The sequence below is a fragment of the Pteropus alecto genome, unplaced genomic scaffold (assembly GCF_000325575.1).
Source record: "Pteropus alecto unplaced genomic scaffold, ASM32557v1 scaffold131, whole genome shotgun sequence".
In the NCBI taxonomy this organism is placed as follows: domain Eukaryota; kingdom Metazoa; phylum Chordata; class Mammalia; order Chiroptera; family Pteropodidae; genus Pteropus; species Pteropus alecto.
In genome coordinates, this window is record NW_006434709.1 from 6,191,941 (window position 1) to 6,219,693 (window position 27,753).

General features: G+C 38.8%; 1 protein-coding gene across 3 annotated transcripts in view; it reads left to right on the forward strand.

Moving 5' to 3' along the window:
• The first annotated feature begins 19,748 nt into the window (after positions 1-19,748).
• SERTAD2 (SERTA domain containing 2) overlaps positions 19,749-27,753 on the forward strand; it is a 103,069-nt gene continuing 95,064 nt past the window's right edge. For all 3 annotated transcript variants that reach the window (XM_015587632.2, XM_015587631.2, XM_015587630.2), the window contains exon 1: positions 19,749-20,363. The gene's annotated coding sequence lies outside the window, so the exon portion shown is untranslated. The remainder of the gene's footprint in view (positions 20,364-27,753) is intronic.

Here is a 27,753-nt window from a genome sequence, read left to right on the forward strand (position 1 = left end):
GAGGACAGAGCAAGAAGGTGCCTGAGCAGGAAAGCACACTGGACAAAGAAGAGGATGACTGGGTCATAGTGCACATGGGTTAGACCACACACCTCGTCACCGAATTCAGTGGGCCACTGGTTTGGAGTTTCCTGATAGGAAGGATTATACAAGGGTTATCAAGTGGGAATAAAGTGGAAGTCTTCCAGACACATGGCTGCAACCTCTCATTAGGAGTGATCTTGATAGCAGGGTTCCTGCTGGGCTCCTGATCTCAGAGTCAGCACCACTGATATTCTGGGTCTATCACCAATCTTTTGTAATCCAAATGTATTAATATCAGTAGTGATTTATACAAGCTCCAGCCTTCCCTACCTCTTCTCAGTTCTTCTCGTTTACCTATGATTTTACATCTTATAAGGTCTTCAATCAAAAAAGAAGTGGGCCAAGGGCCAAGAGAGTCTGTGAAACTCAAAACGGTTTTACTACTATACATGTAAGCTCTGGTTTAAGATTTTTTTTTTCCGGGGAGGCGATAAAAATAACAATATTAGGAAAAAAATGAGAGCTCATAATTTTCTGTAGATTGCAATTAACACTATCCATGAAAGCACCATGTCTCATAACATTAATGATCAAGAATTAACTATAGTAGAATGAGAAGAATGAAACAGATATATAGAAACATATGCAAACAAGTCAAATTTAATATTGAGAAGATATCATTAGAAATAGAAAGATTTAGTTACCAGATATTCCTGAGTTATTTTACCCTGGGCAAAATTATAAAATTTTATATATTGAAATCCATTAATGCTCAGGAAACCAAAATATAAAAAAATTGTATTTGTTGGCAGCTAAAATGTAAGTTATTTTTAATAATACACAAACAGATGGATGGATTGAAGCAGAAATCAGACGTGAGAGAGACTCAGGTAGCTATTTACATTATCTGTATAAATCAAAAGAAAGAAAAGATTTCACTCACTTATTGCTAAGTAGGTAGTGTAGACATACTAGGGAATTAGGCTAAAATAGCCACACTATGACCAAGTCTTTCTAAATTCTTGATCTTCATCAAACCTAAGTTACTAATCTTCCTCTTGTGTTTGTTATATTGGGCATGTGGGGGGGGGGAATGGATTCAATTTCAAAACCAGGTCACTACGTCAACAGTTTTGAAATCAATTTTTTATAATTTTATGGCTGATTTCCTCACACTTCACCAAAACACCAGCTCTTGACCTATTTATTGCCTTCATTTAGGTATAATAAAAGATCATAAAGAGTCTTGAACCTACTCTACACTTTTAAGTGAGTTAAATGAGGGTTCTCCTTTTTTTAATCTTTGATTATTCCACACAGTTATCCAAGGTTTAGAGACATAATTTGAACACCATTCATTTATTTTTTTTGTATGAAGGCATAGACATTTAGAGTTAAAGGGATCTTATAAATAATCTGTATCAATCGGGTATTTGGGGGTTGCAAGTAACAAAACAAACTTGAACCAGCTTACACACAAAAAAGAATCAACTGGAATCAATCTGAGTATCTCATTTAACTGCAAGCAAGGCAGGGGTACACATGGGCCTCAGAGACACCTGATCCAAATGCTGCCAGAATGATTTGTCTCTTATCTCTGCTTTCTACTGCTTATAAGCTTCTCCGACTACATCTGGTGGAAATAGGACTGCCAAGTGGTGCCGCTCCACACGTTCCACCCAGAGGTGCTGACTCTCTTTTCCCAGTTCCAGTTCAACAACAAAAAACAAAAATCTCAGGAAAGCACTCTGATTGGTCCAGCTTGGGTAACATAACAACTCCTGGACCAATCAACTATGGCCAGGGAGGTGGAGTCATGTAAGAAGATGGCGGTCCTAATAGTTGAGGCCTGGGAGAGAAACAGTTCCCAGAAGAAAGAGGAAGATGATAGGAAGACACCACCCCCCACCCCACCTCCACCCCCCGAAAAAAATCCACTCTGACTCATACAGATGTGGAAATTTTGGCTCAGAGAAATTAAATGACTTACTCAAGGTTACAACTTGTGCTTAAACTCAACTCATCTAGCACCTAGTCAGAGGCTTGGCACACTACCCCACACTGCGGCTCATTCTATGGAATCCTCATTTCAAGCTCTTTCATCAGGGAAGGCAGGGGGATGGGGATGGAGTGGGATGGAATTAAGGGTCTCATGAGCTATGTATGCTTAAACTTCTTTCAATTCTTTTGCTGGAGTTATAACTCCACCAGTCTTTTTGTTGTCTGGTTTTGCTTCATTTTCTTATTGGGGTAATGTACACCCGACATGGGAATCCCCCTGTTGCCTTCTGCCCCTGTCTGTCTCAGGAGGCTCACCCTGTGTGTCAAGTGGGATGATTATCATAACGGCTTACACTGAGAGAAGACTTATAATGTGCCAGGGATTGTTCTAAGTGCTCTGTGTACTTTGTCTTATTTAATCCTTTGCAGCAGCCCTATGAGAGAAACATTAGTAGCATTATCATTCCATTTTACAGATAAGAAAACTGAGGCACAGAAAAGTTAATTGACGCCTCTAAAGTTACAGTGTTGGGAAGGGATGGAGGCAGAATTTGAACCCAGGCAGTTTGGCTTCAGAACCCTTTCTCTAAAACTGTAATTCACTCCCTCCCAGATAAACACCTTCAGCCTGTGGCCGCCTGCACTAAGCCCTGTTAGTGTTTGGGATTCTGCAGATGCCCGTTGACCTAAAGTTGGCTCATCTCTGCTGTCAGTCTGTTTCTGATCAAGATCCTTCCCATTGCAACTCTACTGCCCTCTGACCCTTCTCTTTTACCATTGCTGCCTGTGCTGTCCTTTCCTGCCCCAGGCCTGCCTCCTCACTGCTGACAGATGCTGCTTCTGTGGCTGTTCCTGGCAATGGGTCTGTCCTCTTGCTGCTATAGAGAGCCAACTCTTCTGACCCCAGTGGATGAGGTTTGCTCCCCATCCTTGATGGCAAGGTTGAGGGAGGAAGCCTTGCTCTTCCGGGTTGACAAGTTTTCCTTAGAAGAACCAGAATCAAGTTTCAAAGGGACAAAGGTGATTGTCATAGTGCCTCCTACACGGATTTGTGCAAACACCCATAAATACAGACCTAGGCCCCTAAGTGGCACCCAGGGAAAGATACCACAAGTCTCTCCCCACCTTGGGATGAGTTCCCAGGACCTCATAGTTGGGCACAGGCTTTATCTCTTCCCCTTGTTGAGTGGGGATTATATAGTTTAGGCTTTGGAATTAGACCAGGGTTTGACTCCTGGTCTACCGTTCACTAGCCTTGTGACTTTGGACAAATAAGCTCTTAGCCACTACTCTGTGTCTTGATTTTCTTATGTATAAAAATGAGAATAGTAATATCTACCTCAAAGTCTTATAAAGAACAAACAAGATACAATGTTAAAGCTCATAGCAGAGTGCCTAGCATAAAATAAATTTCAGTAAATGATGATACTATTTTTAAGTCTTAACCCAGGTGGCTGAGCCTGACCTTTGGGCCCCAAAATCCCCAACAATTCTTTGAAGAGTGTGAGGGTGGCTTATTCGAACAGGATTGCTCATGACCTATAGCTTGCTCTTGATCTACCTTCAATCTAGGCTCTGGCTGGAGGAAAGTGGGTTTGGTAACTCAGAAAGGCAGGCAAAAGTGATGACAGGGCAGAGGAGAGGCCCCCATCCACAGCTGGTGCTGAAAAGGCAAACTTGCTAGCTCCTCTCCACTTCCCTCTCCTTATTCAGGTGATTCTTCTCCTCTAGATGCTGGTGTTTGTTTGTTCGTTTGTTTGTATTCCCTGTCACGGCTGCACCAAGTTTATTTTCTATGTCACCTGCAGAGAAATGTGATCTGTGCTAAGTTCAGGTCCCACCCAATCTGAGGGTCAGTGAAGCAAATGCCTCCTGGGACTGAGTACTGATTGCACCATCCCTCCCTCACCTCCACCACTCACATCTATTCTCACCACCAAATATTTTAGCCACAAAAGGTATGCTTAAAACAAAATAAAACAAAAAACAAAACACTCCAAACCTTAAACCATTCTTTTGCTTAGCTTTTTCCAGGTCCCAAGTCTAGGAGCAATTTCTAATTTGTGTGGTTGATAAAGGGTTGTACTTTGTACTCCAGCCCAGACTCAGAGGAAAGAGCCAAGTGGTCAGGTATTACACATATGAGAAGAACAAGTGCAAAAAGAGATGGCACTTCATGGATGAATGAAAGATCCCAGCGTCCCGACTTTCAAATACTGTATGATCAAAATTTTGCTTTAAAATAAGTTTCTGATTTCTTCAGCTAAGATGGCTTGACCTATAAATAAGTATAAACCTTCCGGCTAGCCCAGACTCTCTGAGAGTGGAACCCAAGATAAAATGCCATGAAATCCTCTTATTTTTTTTCCCCCAGGAACCCCTGAGTCCTTACGGTGACAGAACTTAAGGCAATAGGAAGGGAGAGAAAAACCATGCAAATGTAAAGTTACCTGTGAAAGAAAAACGAAAGAAGGAATTGGAGGGAGAGAGATTAAAATAAAATCAACACACAGGAAAGGGCAGGGGAACCTAAAAGAAGCGCCAATCAGAAGGGAGAAAGAACTACAGAAAACACACACACACACACACACACACACACACACACACACACACACACCTAAAGAGAGAGCGAGAGAGATGGAGACTAGACAGGGTCAAGGTGGAAGAACAGGCAGAGTAAGACAGGAGACTGGGTGGGGAATCCCAAAACAATCTGTTTACAAAAAGACAGGCCTGTGGAAATTCCACAAGTGACTTTAGAGATTCAAATCCGAAATAGAAAAGGACCCAAATACGCACGCTGTCTGTCTGCATTTTAACCATGTTAAAATGTTCTATGCAGCCTGGAGGAAATTCTCCCCGGCCTTGAACAGACACTTTGAAATCATCTTCCACGTGGCCTTCTACTGTGCGTCTGGGGCCGACCCGCGGGAAAGCGGGGGAGGGGGGGCGGGAGCGGGCGCGGGGACCGCCCCCTTGGAACTCCCCTTGCATTGTATGTCTGCGGAGCAGTCTCTGCTTCCCTGGAGCGCTCGGGTTATTGTTCTCCCGTCACCCGCAGGGAGGCGGAGTGGCATGGGGTGGGGGAAGCGGCCTGGAGGAGGGCGGCGGCGGCGCGCGGCTGCCACCCGAGCAGGGGCGCCGGTCCGCTGGGCGCCCCGCCTCTCCGCTGGCGACCATGCGCCCGAGAGTAGGTCTGATGCAACACGACCTGAGGCTGGGGTGATGTGGGGGCCTCCGGGTACCTCCCCTGGCCCATTCCCTGACCTTCCTGCAGGTCTCCAGCTCCCGGGAGGGAGCGGGACACCGGCCGGGCCGGGTGCGGGCGTCCCCGTGCCGCGCTGTGGCTCCCCGGGCCGCCAGGGCGCTTTCAGCTCGGGAGAGAGACGCTATGACGCACCCTCCCGGTATTAGAACACTTCACTTTCTATTTATAGACACTCCTCGACCGCAGACCTAGCTCGCCCTCGCTCTCCTTCCCTTTATCGTGAAGGGAACGAAAAATCCTTCCTAGAATGGAAGATCCTAATACACAATGATAAGGAGGAATTCTATTCCGTGCCTTCCACTACAGCTCGGGAGAGAGACGCTATGACGCACCCTCCCGGTATTAGAACACTTCACTTTCTATTTATAGACACTCCTCGACCGCAGACCTAGCTCGCCCTCGCTCTCCTTCCCTTTATCGTGAAGGGAACGAAAAATCCTTCCTAGAATGGAAGATCCTAATACACAATGATAAGGAGGAATTCTATTCCGTGCCTTCCACTATAATTCCAACTATTGTATTAATTGCAGGTCTGGTGAGCTCTCTCTGGCACAGGGAATTCCCCAATTTTCTGAAGCTTGAAAACCTACTCAACTTATTTTACATCTCCTGAACATATCAAATAAATTCGTCACTTGTGAGTTCGTGAAATATTCGCTAAGGATTTGCTCAAAATGGGTGAGATGCAAAACCACTGAATTCGGGGAAAGGCTGTTTCTAGCTGGCTTTCTGTATTTGCTAAAAACCAGCATTTCTAACCTGTACAATTTATTTGAGCGAAAGAGCACATAAAGGGAAAACATAGCAAATTTCAAACAAAAGCAAAGTTTGTCTTAGGATTTTGGATACTGACTATGCTTTTAGATGTACACTATTCATGTAATTATAGGTGATTAAAAATAATTCTTACCTAGTCACATTAACATTTGCAGTAATTAAAACAGGGAATTTCTTAAAACTGTAATTTATTTCTCATAATTGGGTTGTTTGTGCTACAGTCAACGCTAAAGAGGAAGCCTGATGATTATCTTTCATCTTGGTTTCTATTCAGTTTCACTTTCTAAACTCCAGAGTTGACCAAAGAAATATTGCCGTTTAGATTTATTTAAAAAAGAAAAATCCATATGTAGATATAGGACTTTTTTAAAAGGCTAATTTTTGGAGCAATTTTAGGTTTACAACAAAACTGAGGGATGTACAGCGATTTCCCATATACCCTCTGCCCTCACACATGCATAGTCTCCACCCCCATTATCAACATCATTCACCGGAATGGTACATTTTTTACCAAGGATGAGCCTACACTGAAATATCATAATCACCAAAGTCTATGGTTTACCTAAGGGGTCTCTTGGTGTTGTACATTGTATGGATTTGGACAGATGTATGATATGTTTATCTTTATAATATCATTCAAAGTATTTTCACTGCCCTAAAAATCCTTCGAACTCTGTGTAGGCCTGTTTTTGAAGGCCTAGCTAAACCATGAATGGTCACCATGCAAGTAATTCTAAGGCCACAAAAGGCAAGCATTCTTGCTAACACCTAGTCTATAAAGTGAGGGGTGTCTGTAATAACAGTATTATAATATGATTTTCCTATGGAGAGTGCTATGCCCTAGTACTGTAGAGGTACTTAATGAAGTTAAAGAATGATAGTAGTAATTGTTACAGTGCAGAATAAAATACCATTTGATGGTAAGACCCCCTGGTGAAAGACAATTTGGCAATAACCATTACATTATAAAATGCACATGCCCTTGAACCCAGCAATTCCACTCTTGAGAGGTTATGCTACAGATGCTGTACACACATGTTAAGTCATTGGTTGTCTCAGCCTTTGTGCTAACAAAAGGTTAGAAACAATATAAATGTTCTACAATTATGGTGCATCTATATAATGAACTATTACATACCCTTGAAGAAGATTAAGGCAACCCCTCTTTGTACTGATAGGGAAGTATCTCCAAGGTGTACTGATAAGTGAAAAAGGAAAGATATAGAAACAATATAAGACATTATCATTTACATTATAAAAATAAATATACATGTATATATTAACTTTTATATTTATCATATATATGGAGCTATTTATGAAACTGGTAACAATTTGTACCTCCTAGGAGATTCTGGGAGGCTAGGACAGGAAAGAAACTTATTTCCCATTATTTAACTTTTTTTATATTTGAATTTTATTCTATGAGCATGCATCATATATTTAAAAAATTAAATTAAAAATACCTTTAAATTTCTTTCTACATTTACCCACATGTAATAGATCTCTCTTTTATTTGTAGAAGTTCTGTATTTGGGATTATTGTCATTGTAGAGAGGTTTACTGTGATGAAACAAAACAGAACAAAAAAACTAAGCTAAGAGTTTATCCTCAGCATTCTTTTAACCTTGCTCTACCTGATCTGTGAATCATCATACAAATGCATTGCCCAGAGGTTGCTAGAACTCTATTACCAGTATTTTTAAAGAAGGCACTCTGTTTTCGATATTTTTTTCTATGCTTATGGCATGTTATGAATGGGAGTAATGGCAGATTTAAAAGTCTATTGAGTATTTATTATAAAATAATTATGTAAAGAGATTTATAATTCATCCATTTTATTTTGCACCATTCTATCACTTAAAACAAAGTCCTGTTTATCAGAATTCATATTTCCTACAATGACTTTCTATACCAGAGATCAAGGGGTTAGATTTCAAAATATTCTAGTGGCGTAATGTGCACAGAGTGCTTCTGCCTCTGTTACAAAAGTGAAAAAACAGAGGCATTGAGGTAGACAAGAGGTGCGCATTATGGGGGTAATACCAGCAGTGAGCCAAATTATTCATATTTTTAATTCCATTGTAGGTTCACCTTTCTTTTTCTTTCCAGCTTAATTGATATGTAATTGACATATAATATTGTGTAAGTTTAAGGTGTATGTGTTGATTTAGTACACTTACGTATTGCAAAATGATGTAGGTATTTCTTACATAAGTTCATATCAGTGTATGCTGATACTCTTCAGTATAACAATAGGAATGGGTGCAGGATTGGTATTGCCAGGGTGGTTTTCATCAGAGGACCCAGCAACAATGCCTTGTGATGAGATGATGATGGAGACAAGGAGGAGGGGTATCTTTGAACAATCAGAAATGTTGCAAGTTTACACGTATATGAGCTAATATACGTAGAGCACTTTTCCAGAGTCTGGCAGATAAAAAGGGTTCAAAATGGAATTATTATTGGAATGGAAGGTTTACAATAGCCTCTTGGTTCATAAGTTGTGTTTGGGGTCACAGGATAGGGCTGCCCATAGCCCACTTTCTTAAGAACCAAGAAGTCCCTGTACAATGTTTCCCACCTTGAAGTACCACCATGATTCGTACTGTCTTTAAGCACCAGCTACACTATTATTCATAGAGTTTTATAAAACATTAATTCAAGCTAACTTTGCTCTCTCCTTTAGTTTAGCTTTGCTCTAAACATTAATCATTGCTTTTAGGTGTCAGTAATATATATAATATGCATATAATATTAGAATAAAATATATTATGTATATAATAATAGAATAAAAACTGTCTGTGAACCTGCTGAAAGTACCTTATGTAGCATGTCTACCAGTTGGGATGCAGGAAAGGAGAGGTCACCACATAATTGTTTGTCTTTGACAATCTTGCCATAACCTTAAGAGGACACTGTGAGACACTTGGCAGCTACTTCTGCCCTTCAGAATCTTAGATTTGGTTTGGGGTGGCTGCCCTGGAAGCTGGAAAAGCATGATATGCACCTGCTACTCATGTTGCAAAGCAGACACTTTCAGAGCAGAAAGCTTTTCCCGCTTGTAGCCATGCATGAGTAGACCTGCATATATTCGTGTGTGGGTCTGTGTATTTATATTCCGGTGTATGCTTGCATTGCTGCTGGGCTCAGCTCAGAAATAACACTTTCAGATAAATATACTCCAGACAACTATTTAAGAACGACAAGATTAAATTAGGTGAGTAGTTAGGGAGGGTGGGGATGTTTCAGGGGAAGAGGCCAGTTTGTATAACCTGTCTGGCAAAGCCTCAGGATATAGAAGTGAGGTTGGGGAAAACCTTATCTTGTGGAATAGGCCTAAGATATACTGGCCTATATTATATCATACAAAAGAATATATCAGATGAAAGTGTACCATTTAAAAAAAATAATAAATTGGACACGTGCGTGTCTACCATCCAGCTTAAGAAATAGAACAGCACCAGTGCCTTAGAAGCCCCTGAGTGCCTATTTCTAAACCCATTCTCAACCCCGGCCTCTCCTCAGGAGCTACCTTTCTGAATTTGTTTTGCTTTATAGTTGTAATGGTTATGTATGTATTCCTGGATAACAGAGTGTTTCGTTTTCTCCGCCTTTCGAACTATAAATAGATAGAATCTTTGATGACTTGCTTTTTTCACTCAACATTCTATTTCGAGCATCATCCAGTCCCTTTTCTCTCCCCATTGCAAACCTCCAGCCCAGATCCCCTCTTGGATTCTTGCATTTATTTTCTGACCAGACTCTCTTTTTACATATTCAGTGGCATGAGAAATGTTTACCATATATTGTTATACATTTATAAACTTTGTACACGTATATTACAAATCATATATAGACCAAAGTTTTAACAATGGCTCTTCCTGAACAGCAAAATTGTAGATAGTTTAATTTTTTTTCTTTGTGATTTTCTATATTTTTCAAGTTTTCAAGGCCTTGGAAGCGAGGTTCAGGTTTTCCCTGCTTTTATTTTCCCACCTCCCAGTGGTTCCTAGGATGTTACCTGGTGGGGAAGTGGGAGTGGGACACAGAAGAGTAGGCCACAGCCCCCTTCCTCAGTGACACGTTCATATGTAGAGTCTCTGGCTCTCCCTCCTGCCCTTAGTTCAGGGCATCTTTAACTTGTCTATGGCAGGACATCCTGGCCCTTCTTTCAGTCAGGGCCACCTGGATAGCTGCATAGGACCCACAATTAGAGGGGCACTCTACTGCTGTGCTGTCTTCAAAATCTCTTTTATTTTTGAACCTATGTTTTGTATGTGAAATCCAATGGGACAGTGGAGCATGAACCGAGGGTTATGCATGCGAAATATGTCTGCTGTTCTTGCTACCCCATGAGCGTAGAATTCTGGTTGTCTCTCAGGCTTGGGAGTTCAGCAAGGCGTAAGTGTGTTCCATCTTTGAGTAAGTGAGGGAGCGGACAGCCCTGAGAGGTCACACTTTCCATTCAGTCCAGGACTTGACTGAACGCAGAAAAAGGGCAATGGCATTCTAAAAACATCAACAGCCAAGGAATCTTATATCCTTTCTTACTTTTGATACTTCTTTGTATTAGCCAAACACATACGCTGAAAATGAAGACATAGGAAGAAAGAGAACTACAAGGCATCTCATAGTTCCTTTTCCTTTTAGTCATTCCTTACTCATCAATAAGGTGAAGGTAGAGTGTTGGTAGAATGTGCACATATTGAGAGGCGAAAAAGAAAAACAATTTAGTTTTATGCAGCATTTCTAGTGTTCCACTGAGGTAAGCATAAAATACAATGCACGTACAAGCTACAAAATGAATTGGATAATTTCAGTGATTTTGCTTATAAGTTATATGCTCTTATGTTTGCACTTAAAACAGATATTGTATGGTATAAAAATGAATAATAAAACTTAGGCTAATAATTTCAATTTTTGCTTACTTAGAATGACATTAAATAACAAATAAAAAACCTAACGCGACAAGTTGAGAGAGACTGTGGAAGAAAGGAGAAACATTTATATTCTAGTGCCTTTAACAGCACTTTCTTCTGGGCCCCACAAATTATGCTTCCAAATCTGTGATTTACATTGCCTTGTAGCTAGGATAATCCAGCCCTTTTCTCTAAAATTCTTGTCTCTGCTCTGAATTCTTAAAAATCTATTTCAAGACCTGGAAGTAAAGAGCTGACCCTTCTTTCTTTCTAAATCTCTGCCGTGCAATATACATACCCTGAGGGAATGGACTAGGGTATAAAAAATGCAGGGAAACTACGTTGGCTAATATATCAAAATGCTACCCCCGATATTAAAAAAAGAAACGGAACAACACCTACCGCCTAGAAACTATAAATTCCTTGAAGGCAAGGACTTTCTTTTTCCTGTGCTTACCATAGCACTTTCCTATAATAGAACTTAATAGCTGTATGTTTTTTCCCCAATAAGTACTCAATTAAATTTAAAACACTCTTTTCATCATGCTATTCCAGTTCTCAAAACATCTTCAAAGCTTCCTATTGCCTTATCCTATAAATTGAAACTTCTAACCAGGCATTTAAGGTTCTATAATCTGAGCTCAATCAACTTTTCCAATTACATCTCCCAAGTCTGCCTAGAACTCAATAAGTAATTGTTGAACAAATATGGAATGATGTGATTCTGTAGCTCCTAGGAGTTACAGAAACTGCAAATGGATAAATCATTATATCTTATAGGGTTAGGTTTATGTAATGGATGCAAGCTACCATGAATGCCCCAATTTTGGAAGCTAGCGATGAATGTTACAGACCCTAAATGGGAATCATAAGATAAGTAATCCTGACAACAGTCATCTCTATAGGATCACATTCCGGCTTCTGCAGAAATCAAGGACCCAAAGCTAGTTGGAGAGAAGCCTGCAACTGTTGTTCGGTCCACCAGGAAGGGATGCGGGCAGCTGGGCCTCGTTTACCACCCTACAGAGCTCTTGCATAGGGGAGTTTGAGGGCCATGAAATCATAGCCATTACTAAGGGTCAGAATTTCATATGCTAGTAATGAGCCATTAAGGAAAGCTTTGGGAAGAGGCAGGCTTTTAAGGCAGTATAATCTAAGCAGGGGCTATTCTCAGTGTACCTTTGTGGGAAACATTTGCGTTTCTAACATGTTTGCTGTAGGGAGATTCATAACCTGACAGGGCTGGCAGAAATTTCAAGAGCCATCATATCCATTCCCCTGTCTTCGGGTTAGAAAACCCCTAAATATTTTCAGAATGCTACCCATTTATCTCAAAACCTTCTGGTAACTTCTTCTCTTATTTATCAACCCTGATTTCAAGGATCTATTTCTGATATCTAACCTAAATCTCTACAGCTAATTATCTTTTTTCATCTCATCCCTCTCAGTCAACTTTAAAAGGCCTCTGTTTCTCCTGACACAAAGCTAATATTACGGTTACTGTTATTATTTCATCTTTGTGGTTTATTAGCACTGACAGCACCCTAGGAGGTATATAAAAATACATAAGCAAGCACACATTTAGGTCAGTCTTGAAATAAAGCTTTCTAAAATCCAGTAATGTTTGGGTGTTTCTTACTTGGAAATGGGGACGTAGGCAGGTGTGAGTAGCACAGTGGCAAGATTGTATTCTACATCTCTGACTGGCCCACTGCTTGAGAGTCATCATTCATCTCCCACCCAGCCTGGGAAGGAAGCTTATAACCAGATAAATGTATATTAAGCATGTATCAGGGAGCAGGAAGGTGACGGGGGATGCCATGGTGGTAGAAGCTGTGGGGCCTGCAGAAAGGAGTCATGGGTGTAAGGGGAGGGCCTGCATGAAAACCTGCCACAACTTCATGTGAAAACTGGAAGGAAATATTTGAGTCAGAAGTGAGTTGTAATAGCACCTTCCTTATCTTTCCCTCTAAGTGCCCCAGCTAAGAGCAGAAATGAAAAACACATTGATGCACCCTATAATGAAAAACATCCCAAGGCCTGGGGCTTACGTGATCGCTTCTATTTCTTACCCTTCTTCACTTATAAAATCTTTTAAAGATTTATCCATGTTGCAAGATATATATTTAGTACATTACTTCCAACAGCTGCCTATTATTCTAGAGCATCTGCTGTTTTACGTACCATTTTACAGGTGATGTGTACTAAGTTTGCCTATAGTATGTTGCTGGGACGAACATCCTCAATTGTGCCCTCTTATGAACTTGTGCAAGAGTTTTTTAGCAGTATATGCTCTCAGGGGTGAAACTGCTGGGGCATCAGGAAAGCACATGCTACATTTCATTAAGCGTTGCCAGATAACTCCAAAATGACTGTACCAGGACTTAACTCTTAGCAGCAGTGCGTGAGGGTCCATGCTTCTCCTCATCCTAGACAACACTTTGTGTTATCCAACTTTCATGTTTTTGCCTATTTAATAAATATAAAGAATGTCCTGTTTTAATATACATTTATCTGGTTATAAGTGAGGTTGTATATCTCTTTACCTACTTGCTGTTCTCTCAAGTTTCCCTTTTGTGAATGAGCCTGTTTGTATCCTTTGGCTATTTTTCTATCATGTTTCCTGTTTTGTTTTGTTTTGTTTTGTTTTGTTTTCTCAGTGATTTGCAGGAATTCCTAGAATATTCTAGATATTAATCTCTTGTTGATTTTAGTCTTTGGAAATACTTCTCAATCTATCAACTTTCTCTTACTTTGTCTATAATGTTCTCTGTTAAACAGAAAACTTTAATTTTGGTGTAGTTAAGTTCATCATTTTTTTGATTTTATCGTTTATGTTTCAGAGTCTTATTTAAGAAGTCTTTTCCGAAGACTACCCTTCTGCTTTTAATTTCTATTGACTTTATAGTTTTCCCTTTCACTTTTAGTTCTTTTTAAAAATTCATTGAGAGCTAACCTTTGCATATGGTATCATATATGGATGCAAGTTTATTTTTCCCCACAATGAACCAATTTTTCCAACATTATCTATGAAACAAAACCTCTGTGTTAGACTGGGTTATTGTTCTCAATCCTTCATATCCTTTCTGCTGTAGAATTATATACCCAGGCCCTTTTGCAGTATGATTTTGCAGCATCTGCTACTATTGATATTGGACTTGGCCATGTGACTTAGTTGGCCAATGAAATGTTAGAAGATGTGATGGGAGCAGAGGTGTTAAATGCATTTGAGTGCTTTGGCTTCACCTCTTGAGCTTCTGTCATTGTCAGAATGAGACATGTGATAAAGACCTGAATTTAACCTGTGTCCTGGAGCCAAGCCCAGCTGAACTTGGCTGAGCCCAAACAAGACTTGATGAGCCAGATGAGATCAGCAGAATCCTGGTTCACACACAGACCCATGAGGGAGTAAAAACAATGGCCGTTAAAAGCCACAAATATTTGGGGGTTGTTTGTTATTTAGTGTTATTAATGCAGCAATAGTTGACTAGCTCAGTATGATTTCCTCATAGATTTGTGTGTGATGTTACCATTATCACATATCAAGTTCTCAGAGGTAAAAGGGTTGTTTCTGAGTCCACTCTTCTGTTCTAATGTTCTACATGTCTGTTACTATAACTTATAATATGTCTTATTATCCAGGAGGGTAAATTTCCCCTCTGGTTTTCTTTTTCAAAAATGACCAAATTATAATGGAATTTAGTTTTCCATATGCATTTTAGAGTGTTTAAATGCCTCAAATCCTGCTACAGTTTTAATGGTTTACACTGAGTTTATAAATAAATTTAGAAGTCATTTATAGCTTAATAATTTCATATCATCCTATCCACAAACACTATACCCCTATCTAGGTCTTCTTTGAAATCTGTTAATAGAGTTAATATTTTTTCGATAAAGGTTTTGTGCATTCTTTCTTAGATCAATTCCTGAAGACCTTATAGTTTCGTTGTATTTTCTAGTTTGTTAGTACTAATATGTAGGAATAGTTTTGGTTTTCATGAGTTGATTTTGTATTTAAGAATCTTGCTGTAGCAGTCACAATTAGGTGTGGCTACAAGTAACAACAAAGACACACACACAGACAAAAACTAAAATAATCATAGCATAAATAATATAGAGGTTTTATTCAAAAAGTTCAAGAAGATTGGAGGTAGATACTTTAGGGTTGGGGCTGGTACAAAAGATGCCTTCTGTCTTGTTGCTTCCATACCAAAGGTCTTCTCATGGTCTAAGATGACTGCTGAAGCTTCAGACATATGTCTTCATTTCAAGGATGAGGCTCACCTCTTTCTTTAAGGAAGTGTGCACCAATTCTGCTTTTAACACATTACCTGGAAGATGGCAATACTTACCTACAAGGGAGGCTGGCAAATGCTGTATTTATTCTGGTTGGCCATATGCCTTGTTAAAAACAAAAACAAAAACAAAAACTAGTACTGTAGGGGAGAAAAGCATCTCTGTCACCTTGCTGACTTCTCTTATTATTTCTAATTGTTTGTTGTTTCTACTGCATATATTTGTGGTTGATCATATTATTGCAAACAATTCCAGTTTTATCTCTTCCCTTCTGGTTCTTCTATTTAGTTTCTTCTTCCTTTTACAAATCTTATTTTGTTAGCCAGGACTTTCAGTATCATGTTAAACAGTAGTGGCAAACTTGTCTTGGTCCCACAGTTAAAATGGAATGTGTTCAAAGTTAATCCATTAAGTAATATTTATGCTGTACATTTTGGTCCTTGATAAAGGTAAGTAAATTTCTTCCTTTTCTTAATTTTCTGAAAGTTTTTATTATTAATAAGTGATGTATTTTCTCAAGTGCTTTTTCTCTCTCAGTCTTTTCAAGATGAATCAAATTGATGCCTTATGGTGTTAAATCATATTTGAATTTCTGGAACAAACCTTACTTGATTTATCATGTTTACATGATAGATGGCTAGATAGGTAGCTGGACAGATGTATACTAAAGACAGGGAAATGAATCTCAACATTTTTCTTACTTCACCAGAGTAAGTATGTTGGATTCAGTTAGCTAATATTTTACTTAGAATTTTTATATTTATTATATTCATAAGCAAAATGGGCCTATTTTTTTCTTGAACTATCATTTTTCAGATTTAGAATCTAATTCTGCTGTGTTTTTTTTTTTTTTCCTACCTCTGCTTCCTCTTGAAAGTGATGGCTTTTTTCATTTGTTTTGTAATTTGGATTGCGAGCTCACATTTATCTAGGATCTATGTGTGGGAATCCTAATGGGGCCCGGGTTGAATCTTCTGTCCTCAATAAAGGATTTGCTTTTGCTTCCTGGTCCATGTATATAGTATATATTCAAACATGTTTATAAAAAGCTTATAATCTAATTGAGAAGATTAGCTGCAATCATATAAATATCTAAAGAGCAGTAAAAAGGAAATATTTTATTATCACATATTGCTTATAAATTTTTTACTTTAGATTTTAAAAAGTTATATGTGTAACTCGTAATTATAACAGATTAGAAAGTACAGATAAGGCAAAAGGAAGATAAAAATAAACTAAATCCTACCTGTCTCTGAAAAACTCACTTAAAATCTTCCTAGACTTTTCTTCAAGTTCCTACTTAAATATTGTGTGTGTGTGTGTGTGTACTTTTAAGCCTCTGAAGTAGATTGTAAGCTCTTTGAGACAAAAAAAAAAAAAAAATCCCAGCAGTACTTTTTTTGTAATCATAGTAGTTCTTAGTCCATCATCAGTCTCACTACACTGTTTAGAAGAAAAATGACACTAACAATACAAAATTGTATTATTTTGTACGGTGAAATCTGCATTTAGAAGTATGGTTCCCAAATATGAAAAATACTATCTCTGTGTATTTTGAAATCATAAACTAGTAAGTTTGCTACATATTATAGATTCATATGTAACATCAACTACAATGATATTTTTAAGCTTGTAAAATTAATTGATTTTCCTTTACTTCTAAGAATTGTAGTTATAAGGTATGCCTATGGTATTTATGAAAGACAATTTTCCATCCTCTCTTGGGGGGCTCACACTGCAAGTATATAACATAGGCCTACCTATAAGAAAGGTAGAAAGGGAAGTGATCACAAAAATAAGAAATAGAAAATACTTAGAATAAAGGAAATAAATGTGAGAGAAAGGAAACAGATATGCGAGGAAGGAAAAGAAAAAGAAGGAAGGAATAAACAGGGGTTCTCAAATCCAATATGTATTTTAATATGTATTCAAGTCACCTGGTGTGTTTGTTTAAAAAACAGATGTCTAGGTCCAGCCTACAGAGATGATGATTCAATAGATCTAAGAGCAAATCCAGGAATCTGGGTGGGCCTTCGACAACCATTTAAGAAATACTGGAATAGGGAGAGCACAGAATTAGAAAATGACACATGGTGGGGACACGAGGTGTGCCAATAACAACTGACCAGGGGGCAACATCTGCCACAGGATGCTAACCCTGGGTATTCGGAGATCCTCTGAAAAATACTATTTTGTATCTAGACTCCAAATCTTCTATTTTATAAGTACTCTTACAATACTTACAACTTACAAATAAGTTACTGTAAGATAACACTCTAACCAGTTATATTTACCTGAGCCACAAGATGACCTCACAGAGGGAAAAATAAGAAAAGGGCTTTCAAAAATGCATGATTAGCACATTCTTAAATGTAGTGCAACAGCCCACATTAGAAGTGGAGGTATTTTTCTCAAATGAGAGATTTAGTTTGTCTATATTATCGCAGGGTGACCTGACTAAGGGAACGCGGTCTACCTTCTGTGGATCACTATGTCCTGGGGTGAGGACACCGGCCTTGCACTGCTGAAATCCAAAGGAGTTTCAACACACAGAGGGGCAGTGCATACACAAGCTAGGTATTGCAAAAAGTTTGCAGCATGGCTCATTTTCTTAGGTAGACTCAGGACTACAGGCTGAAATCATGGAGAAAGGAAAGAGGAAAGAGGTGTCAGGCTGAGTGTTAAAATTACAGCTTAGGAGAAGAATTGTACCCTAAAATGAGGATAACCTCAAAATGACTAGAGTAGCCTCCATGTTCACTTATTCTCTCTTCCCTGATTTCCACACCACTATAGGTTTTAATTTTGTAATTATGAAAAAATATCGTGTTCATTTCAAGACCCTAAATCAGCTCTAGCTCTCTAGCTAACTTGTCTATGGAAAATGGATAGTGAGTATTCTACGTAGGGTTGAAAATCTTTTTGTGGGAATGGTGATAGATGATTCGACTTTCCTTCGTTTCTTGATTGGAAGCAATTGACGTAAATTTCAAATAATGTGCAGAAATGCGCCTTGTGGGAAAGAAGGTGGATTTTGCCAGTGTAACTGCTTTTGTGGGCATCTCTATTCAGGTTTATTGGTAACCGCAGTTACTTCCAAGGACAGATGCGTACGTGGAAAGAGTTATGGTTCGTAAAATGATGACTGGACAGTAGACAAGACATTGAGAAAAGCCATAGCTCCTGGGAATAAGCAGTGAGATCTAATAGTGAATGTTCCCCAGCATTGCCACCGGGTTGTAGGTGAGGAGGGTGGGCAGAGGAGAGAGAGTTGTGCGGAAGAGATGGTTGGAGGAAGCTAAGGTCTATTTATGCATTTAAAAAGCAAAGCCCATCCAGCTTCGCTCATGCTAGGTTAAGAAGTGCCTTTTCCAGGAACTCAGTAAAGAAATGGTATGTATTCAGGAGCTGTTTCAACCTGTCCACACCCTACCCTGACTTCTCCAGAAGACAGGCAAGCAAGGAGGCAAATGCCATTGCCAAGACTCCGGTCTTTGGCTTTCAGCTTCCTCAGATCGCAGAGCACAGCCCCACAGGACGTCACACAGAGCTGTCTCCGGGAGTGGGCACTGCATGAACGTGGGTAAAGTTTGGATCTGATTCACTTCTAATGTGGCTGCCCCTCGGGTGTGGGGTTTGGGCACAGGGACTCCTCAGCAGAGCAAGACAGAGACTAGGAGCGGCAGCGGTGGCAGCAGCAGCAGCAGCAGCAGCTGCAGCAGCAGCAGCAGCAGCCTGCAGGCTGAGTAAGGAGCCAACCTCCACCGCCGCCTCCTCCTGCCGGCGCGAAGTCGGCAGCACAGCCAGTCCATATCGCTGTCACGCCGCCAGCGGCGCGGCCCCTTCACCGCCCCCCCGCGCGGCCCCAGCCCTCACACTGTTATTTGCGTGACTGACCCGAGCCGCGCGGGAGGGAGGACCCGGCCGCTGGAGGGAGGGGGAGCATTGGCCCGCCTACTCCTTCCCCTCTGGCTCGCTGCGGCACTTTCTCCTCCTCATTGGTCAAACACTTGCGTCCATCACCCCCACGCGGCCCTTGGATTGGCGGAAGGCGCACTTCTGGAGCAAGGAAGGCAGAGTGACTCCTCCGGTCTCCGGCGCCTCATCTTTCCCTCCACCCCCCACTTCAACGTCCACCCACCTCTCCCCACCCCCCACTCCACTTCCCCCGCCCCGTTCGCGGCAGTGTCCTTAGTAGACACATTGGGCTCGGGGCGAAGCCAGCCGTCTATAGAGCCGCGCTGCCATTGGCCGACGCCCACGCCCGTCGTAACCGCGGGCTCCACCATTGGGTGGCTCCGCTCCACTCCCCGCCCCCTAACGCCTCGCCCTCTCAGTCGCCTCCTCCCCTCCCCGCTCTCCCACGGCCCCCTTTCCCCGCCCGTCCCCGCTGCATCTCCCCTGTCCAGCTGGGCGGGGACTGCTGTACGACTCTGTAAAGTCTGTGAGTCACTGCACAACCCATCAATCCAATTAAATGTCTTGAGCGAGCTGAGCAGGCGGTACTGCCGCCACCGCCGCTCGCTTTGCCGCGGCCGCCCCTGCTCGCAGCGCCCCTCTGATCCATGGCTGTCTGTCTGTACTTGTTACGGTGTAACCTCCTCCTACTCCTCCTCCTCCTCCTCCTCAGGAGCCGCTGCAACTTCCCCTCAGCCAGCCTCCTCTGCTTGAGGACTGCAAAGGCATGGGATAGACCCAGAGCCACTTCTCTCTGTCTCCCCTCCAGCCCTCGCTCAATTTCCCCCCGTTAAATTAAAGTCTGTTCCTTGCTCCTCGTCGTTTTAGAGATTTATTTATCAATTTGTTATTTCCCCTGATTTATTTTCCCTCCCGGGGCAGGGGTTCGTAGGGGCCGGGAGTTTATTTTAGGGAGGGGGCTCTCCACCTCCCCCCATTCCTCCTCTTTTTTCGATCGTGACTTGATTTCCCTGCTCCTCTCCGCTCCCACCCCTCGAACTCACCGTCCTGCACTCGAGTGACGCACCGACACCCCCCGCCCACAGCCCAGACGTCCCCTCCCTCGCTGCCACCCGGACCCGTCTCGGAGCTGGACCCGGTGGTGACTTCTTCGCGGAAGGGTGAGTACCATGTGGGGTTTCGGGGAGAATCTGGGAAAATGTAGCCGGTCCACTTTGGGGAGGGCAAGGATCACATTGTGGGAAGAAGGCTCCTGGTCCGGCGTGGATTTGAGGTGGCGACTGCCTCCTTCCCTCGCTCCCTCTTCCCCCGCCCCTCGACTCCTTATTCACCAGCCCTGCTGTATTTCTAGGTATTGCCAGACTTCCACCATCGGGACATTATAACGCTTATAAAATGAGCGGTAATGACAAGCTTTCTGTCTTTAGGATGCTTAGTGAATGGTAATGGTCGGCAATGTGATCTGATAGATTCTATGACCTGCGAAAAGTGTAACACGGCTAATGGGTACATTTTCCTTCAAATCAAAGTTAAACTTTTATTCAATAAAGGCAAAACAAAAGGTATTTCTAATTTGAATGTGTGGTGATAGAGCAAGGGAAGATAGGTTGCCTAGTGGCATGGCTTACTATTTTTATTTTAAAATAGTTTTACATATTTCCTTTTGAAAAAATATGAATTCAGTATTTAAGTAAAGGTTTTTGAAGTCTCTGAACCTGTTGGAGGAAAGCAAGCTAAGATGAAAATCCAGCTTGACTCTTCATCTTTAGTTTACCTCTATTCTAACAAGAAACTACAACACAGAATTTATTTCTCAGTCACTGAGCACAGTGGAGTGTATTAAGGATAAATATGGATTTTTTTTTCTTTTGATATCCCTCTTGTATTTTTGATTGCTCTTAAAGAATGTCATGCTAAGAATTTTGTAAAATTTTAGTTTCTTGATTATCGGTAGCTCAAAAGTACACATACTTGCCCATATATGCTTTTATGAGACTCTTGCTATATGTATCTTTAATTCGAGATTAAGTAAAAAATATGAGAAGTAGTTACTCTGAATTGGCTTCAGAGGTCACTTTGTAGAATTCAGCCTATTTAAAATGGTATTAATCTTTTGAATCAAGTTCTGGTCTAGTTGTCCACAGATTCAAATTAGGCCAAACCAAATGTGTTTTGAAATATTAAAGTACAGGAAAGGCCTCTTAGTAGTTCATTCTCTCCTCTTTCAGACTAATCAGAATAAGTTGTTACTAAATTTAATTTTAAAGAATAGACTGTTCCTGTTCTGAAATCTGCCAAGTTTCCTCAGAAAGATTTCTTTTTAAAGAGCAGAAATGTGTTTATGATCAGCCCAAAGTAGTAAAGTTGACTCAAATGTAAATGCTGTTGTAAGGAAATGTTTGTCATAAGCTCCCAAACCTTGCAAAGTGTTTGAGAAAGACTTATACAAAGCTTTTTTGAATTGTTTAATAAATTTTATCATGTGGCCTTTTTCATGAGTGTAAGAGTGAATCACTGAGAGGCCTCATAGCACAGGAGCCAGTCTGCCTGAGTTTGAATCTTGCCACCATGGCTGACTTTGGGCAGTTTCAAACCTGGCCTGTGCTGGTTTTCTCCTGTAAATGGGAAGGATGACTTTTCCTTAAAGAGCTGCTGTAAAGGGAAATGAGAATGCATGTTACAGAGCACTTGGTGTTAGCTGCTCCATCATCATCACCACCCTTAGAGAAGATGTCTAGTGTAGTGATTAAGAGTGGACCCTCTAGAATCAGATTCTGTAAGTTCACGTCCCAGCATTTCCTGTTACGGTCTTTGTGATTCCTCATCTGTAAAATGGGGATAACAGAAGCACTTAACTTCACAGGGTTATTGTGAGGGCGGAATGACTTAATATATGCAAAGATCTTGACTACCATTTGGTACATCTCTTAAAGTTTAATTCTCAATTACACTTCTTGTATGTCTTGAAACGTGGGTAAAATTTTTGTAAAGGTAAAGAATTATCGCTGTCAAAATAAGCAGAATTCTTATCAATATGCATGATCTATGGGATTTATAATTTTAAACTAGAATTTATATGGTTCTTTATGAAATTAGTTATTTGATGAGTTGAGTTGGTTACTCTTTTATTTAATAGGCTCTACGTACCTCTACTTGCATAATAGGCTCTACATACCTCTACTATAATGATACCTATCACATTTATTGTTATCTGTAATTTCCTCTTCTACTAAACAGAAAGCTCTTTGAGTATAAGAATAGTGTTTTATTCATAATTTAATCTCCAGTGCCTAGCAGAGTGCCTGGTACATAAAGAAGCTTAATAAAAAAACAAGTTTAGTGAATGCTGTGGAATGAATTAAATAATGTTATTCTCAAGTTATTTATAAATAATGTTATTTTCAAGTTATTTATGAGTAGCTGAATGACATTATAAGTGATATCGTGGAGAATACTATTTGTATTACTGAGTTGAATTTTTACGTTTTCTATTATTTTTGTAAATAGAAGATAAATGAGGGGAATTACAGTATAACTTATAATTTATTAAGAAAATATTTTTTATTTTGAAGATTAAACTTAAAATAGTCTCAAAAATACATATCAAATATCTTCCTTTGATACCCGACATGTCCATTTTAATCATAAGATTTTCTGACTCCCAAACTTTCTGTCACTACATTGGATGTTATTATAATTAATACGAATTTTACAAGTTGGATTTCGAATGTCTCAAGTGAAGCTGTGATGTTATAGGCTTCAGAATGTAATAATAATGAAGAGAATTTATCAAACTAACACTAGGAAAATTATCAAAACGGCATCCTTTCCTTAAGGATCAAAGCTTTATTTCTTTCCATTCAAGAATGAAACTTTCTCTTGAGTTGTCTTAATAAATAATTAGCTTTTGAAATAGCGGTAGTAAATAGCGTAATAGGAATCATAAAGGAGGTATATGTAATTAGCAAATAAAGCACTTTAAACTTCACTATACACTTAATAGGCTTTACATAATTGGGGTATCTATATTTTATAAATAAGCAAAATTGATAGGGCCTACCATTTGCTTCATTTATAGAATCACTGTTTTACTTGTCAATAAAATTCAGTTTAATTATCATGCCCTCAGAAATTATAAAATCCAAGAATCTTTTATGAAAGTGATATCCCCAGTAACGAAATCTGAATATTAACTTACTCAGAAGTGTTACAGTGTTCCATAACACTGTTAAAACTTTTCAAATATGTAAACTATGTATTATAATGTAGATAATTTTGTATATGTAATCTTTTGTTTAACCTGGTTACCCAGTTTAGTTGAATATATTGCATTTTTATCAGCTAAAACAATTAATTTAGAAAACTTGTTCTTTTATGTTCATATATTCTTAAAGCAGCAATCTAAAATGAAACTTTAAAAATTAATTTATAATTATTTAGAAACTACACTTAAGTGTCTGGTCTGCACGATAGAAGGTCACTTATTTTTCGCTTGACACATTTTAGCATGACATTATTTCTGTAGCTCACATCTCTTATCTCTTTTTATTTAACATTTTTGTGAAGACATTTGAGTATTTATTAGTATTTTACACACATATATGATGTCTCCAACTTTTAAGAAAGCAATGTTTCTAATGAAGAATTGTTTGGAAATAAGGGGAAAGCAAAATAGATATAACTTTTAGGGCTTGTGATTTCCATTCTGTCTTCTAACATTAGGAAAATGGATAACTATACAGTAATACCTCACTTAACATCATTGATAGGTTCTGCGACTTTAAGGAAAATAATGTAAAATGAAATCAGTTTTACCATAGGCTAATTGATATAAACAAGAGTTAATTTCCTATGGCATCTCATCAATGTTGTAATGGAATGACGAAATGAACACAACATTATTTGAGGACTTGCTGTACTGTCAGTAATCAAAAAGAGTTGAAAATAATATATCTGTTATCTATTGACATAAACGTAGCATTAAGGTCCATGGAGTTCTAGACTGAGCGGTGCTACTTATTGGCACGTGACCTTGAGCGTTACGCTTAATTTCCATGATTTTCCATGTTCATATCCTTTCAGTGGGAAGAGGCAAGGGCAATTACCCTACCCTCATTCACAGATGACATTGTATTAGTGCTTTTTAAAAGCATTGGAGAAAGACAAAATGCAAGCAAATACAAAGTATACATTAGCATTTAGAAATGGGTATTTGTTTATCCTTATTTAAAAATTGTGACCTTTTGGATCTTTTGTCTGAAGGACATTTTTTCCTTTTAACTATGTTTGAAGAGACTTCTTTCTTGCATGTTGACAAGAATGTGTATGGTACCTTTTAAAGAGGCAAGGAACTTTGGTTTTTTGAATGGGATTTTAAATGTTAACACTGAGTTTTGTAACTGGGTTGTAACAGAGGTTGATATTGTAAGAACAAACTTTATGTATCTAAAAGAAAATGTATGTGTATTGCATGAAAAAATATTCAGATATAGCAGATTCCATTAGAAGTATATTAAAGAGAAAAATTAATCATATTATTTAATTTCAAATTTCAAAAGGATTATTTGGCTATATGACTCTTGCTTATACTCATTTATTTTGTACCTTGAATGCAATGAAAATGTGCAGATTTCAGAATATAGCGGCTGGGGGATTTCATTTATTACAGCTAATCTTTTATTTGGGAAGGTGAGTAAAGACATCTGTGGAAAGGCTGTATATTAAGAAACTAGCCTTTTTTTCTCTTGTCCCTAAACATGAGAAGTCTTTAAAAGTCAAAATCCCAGAGTTAGCACATTACGTAAGTTACTTGAATTCAGCTTTATCTCTTTCTGGTTACTAGTAGAAGAATTGTCGCAGCCTCGTGATGCTACTCACTTTTTTCAGTGGAAATGAAATTCTAGTGTACTCAGAATAAGACCTATCAAAACAAGTGGGCATACAAAGAAATATTATTTATTCCAACTAATATTAAGTATAGTGAACATTAATCCTCTAATGTGAGGATGCTAAGCAGAAAGCAAGTTTAAAACTATACCGTCCTTTTATCCTTACTGTTCATCTGACTGACAGAAACTTAGAATAAGCAGGTTTCTTCTCTGCTTTAGAATTAAAATCCACATTGATGTTTATGTCTTGTGTGGTGGTATGTATAACTCTTTAGTGTATTTAATGTTTACTTTTACCATATTAAATAAAATGACCCAAACAGCCCATTTGTAATTTAATTTTTTTCTATTTTTCACAACGCTCTTCTCTTTGTTCTACCGTTGTTTCTTCAGTTTTCTTAATATTTCCACATGAGTCTTTTCTTTTTACACACCTTCTTATTTTACCTTATCTTCTTCTGACATTGGTATTCTTTTTTCTTGATTATAGCAGGGTTTGTTTTTTTTTTAAACTGTCTTTTGCCTCTGTCTCTGTATAAGGAATGAAGATAGTAGTTTTTATTTATTTTAGTCTGCTTTTATGAGACTGAGGCCAAGTCTTCCTATATAGAAAATTTGCTTTGCATTATTTCAGAAGATGAGCTCTGTGATCATCTAATCTACACAAAACTTAAGGGGCCATTTTGTAAACCTAAAACCAAGTTTTACCCTAAATGAGGTGGTAAAAGGGAAAACTGTGAGATAGATGTTTATTTACAGCTTTTCTATTAACCTCTTTTATGATGGGATACCCACAGAATTTTTTTCTGGTTATGCTACCTTGAAACATCTCAAACATCAAAGCTTTGTTTTACTCCATATCCAGTAGTAGCCTGGCGAGCTCCGGGGGCTGTTTTAGCAATGACCATAGCTACCTGACGGGGGGTGGCTGGCCTGAGCACATCACATTAGACATGAAGAGCAGCTTCTTTGTTTTGTTTTGTTTCGAACTCCTTAAAACCAGACTTAACACCAGATCAAGTCCACTGTGAGGTTTTCCAGGGTTTACCATTGTTGAATGATTAATGATTCCTGGTGAAGTAACCATCAGCTTTATTGTCTTCCATGGCTTAAATACAAATGAAATGTATCCCTTTGAGTTAACTTTTGTTTTGATTTTAAGGGTTCTTTTCACCTTTTACCATATTTTATTTAATATGGTAAAAGTAAAAGGAAATGAAAGGGTATGAAAATGAATATGTATTATTAAACATAAAAGGTTTATATACAAGTCCTTTGAGGAAAAAGTGTTCCTAAGCACCAAAATCCATTGATTGGGAGAGAATGTTTAATACTTTCTCAAAATACCTGACATTATTCAACCATCAGTAGTAGGAAAACTTTCAATTCGATTAAACAAAATGAATCCTTTTTTTGATTTAGAAAACTGTCTGTTGTTACTTTTAGTTTATACAATCCGAATATAAGATTATATGAATTTTGGAGTCTATTAAATAAGATATTTTCCAGAAATTGTACTTTATAAAATTTGTGCTTCATAGAAGAAGTTTGAGCTTTTTTTTTTTTCCCCCCATACCTGTATCCCATTCCTGGCTTCCATTCATTCATTTATTCTTACAGTTCATATGACAAGTATTTATTGAGCACTTATTGTGTGCCAGCCACTCTTACTAGGCACATACTTTACAGCAGTGAAGAAAAGAGACAACTATTCTCATCCTTGTAGAAATTATATTCCAAACAAATTGGTATGTACTGAGCTTGTTATCTATTATTCGAAGTAGTCATAACTACACATTGTGTAATGATCTGAAAAAAAAAAAATAAGATTTCTTTAAATGGATTTAATGCCCTTAGACTTGGTATAAAAGGAATCCTAAATCCTGAAACAAAACTCCTTTTGAAGGAACAATTTTAATTTGAGTTTGAGTTCAGATTAAAAACCTATAACGTAATGTAATGAAATTTGAAATCATCCTCATTTGTGAATCTTGCAGAACCTGACAGTGGACATGGTCTAAAATTTCTTTACACTTTTTAAAGTTGTTTTCTCCCTTTGCTTTGTTTTCTTTGTAACAGAGCCTGAAAAAAATGTGTAACACTGAAAATTTCACAACGGAAATGGAGTCATCTCAATATTGCACAATTAGCAAGAAAATCTTAAATTTGCTGTGTCTAGTATATATAAAGAACTAATATTTTGTTTCTATGATTGTAAAAACTATGTAATTTCCTAAACAAAGAAATAGAACCTTAAGTGTACATTTCCATTTCAAATATTAAAGTAGATATATCTAAGTATCTTTGCAGTAAAACAACAGTCATACAATATAATATAATTGTTTTTTATTAATTTTCTTTTTATTTATAAGTATTTAATACATGTCCCATGTGCTTACTGTTATCAGAGACTAAGACATGGCACCTGTCCATAATGGTGTTCACAGTCTAGTTGCAGAGACAAAAGATCCCCACATGAAAATGAAATCTCTTGTATTAAGCAATATTGGATTTGGTTTGATGGGAAGTCTGGTGTAGGCCACTACAGTAAACTTAGTCCTGGGTCAAATGGACTTGCCTTCTGGAGGTCCATCCTTTCTTTCAAGTTTGGGCAAAGATGGTTAGCAGGCCTTCTTTGTGCCTGAGGCACCGCAGGGTAGAA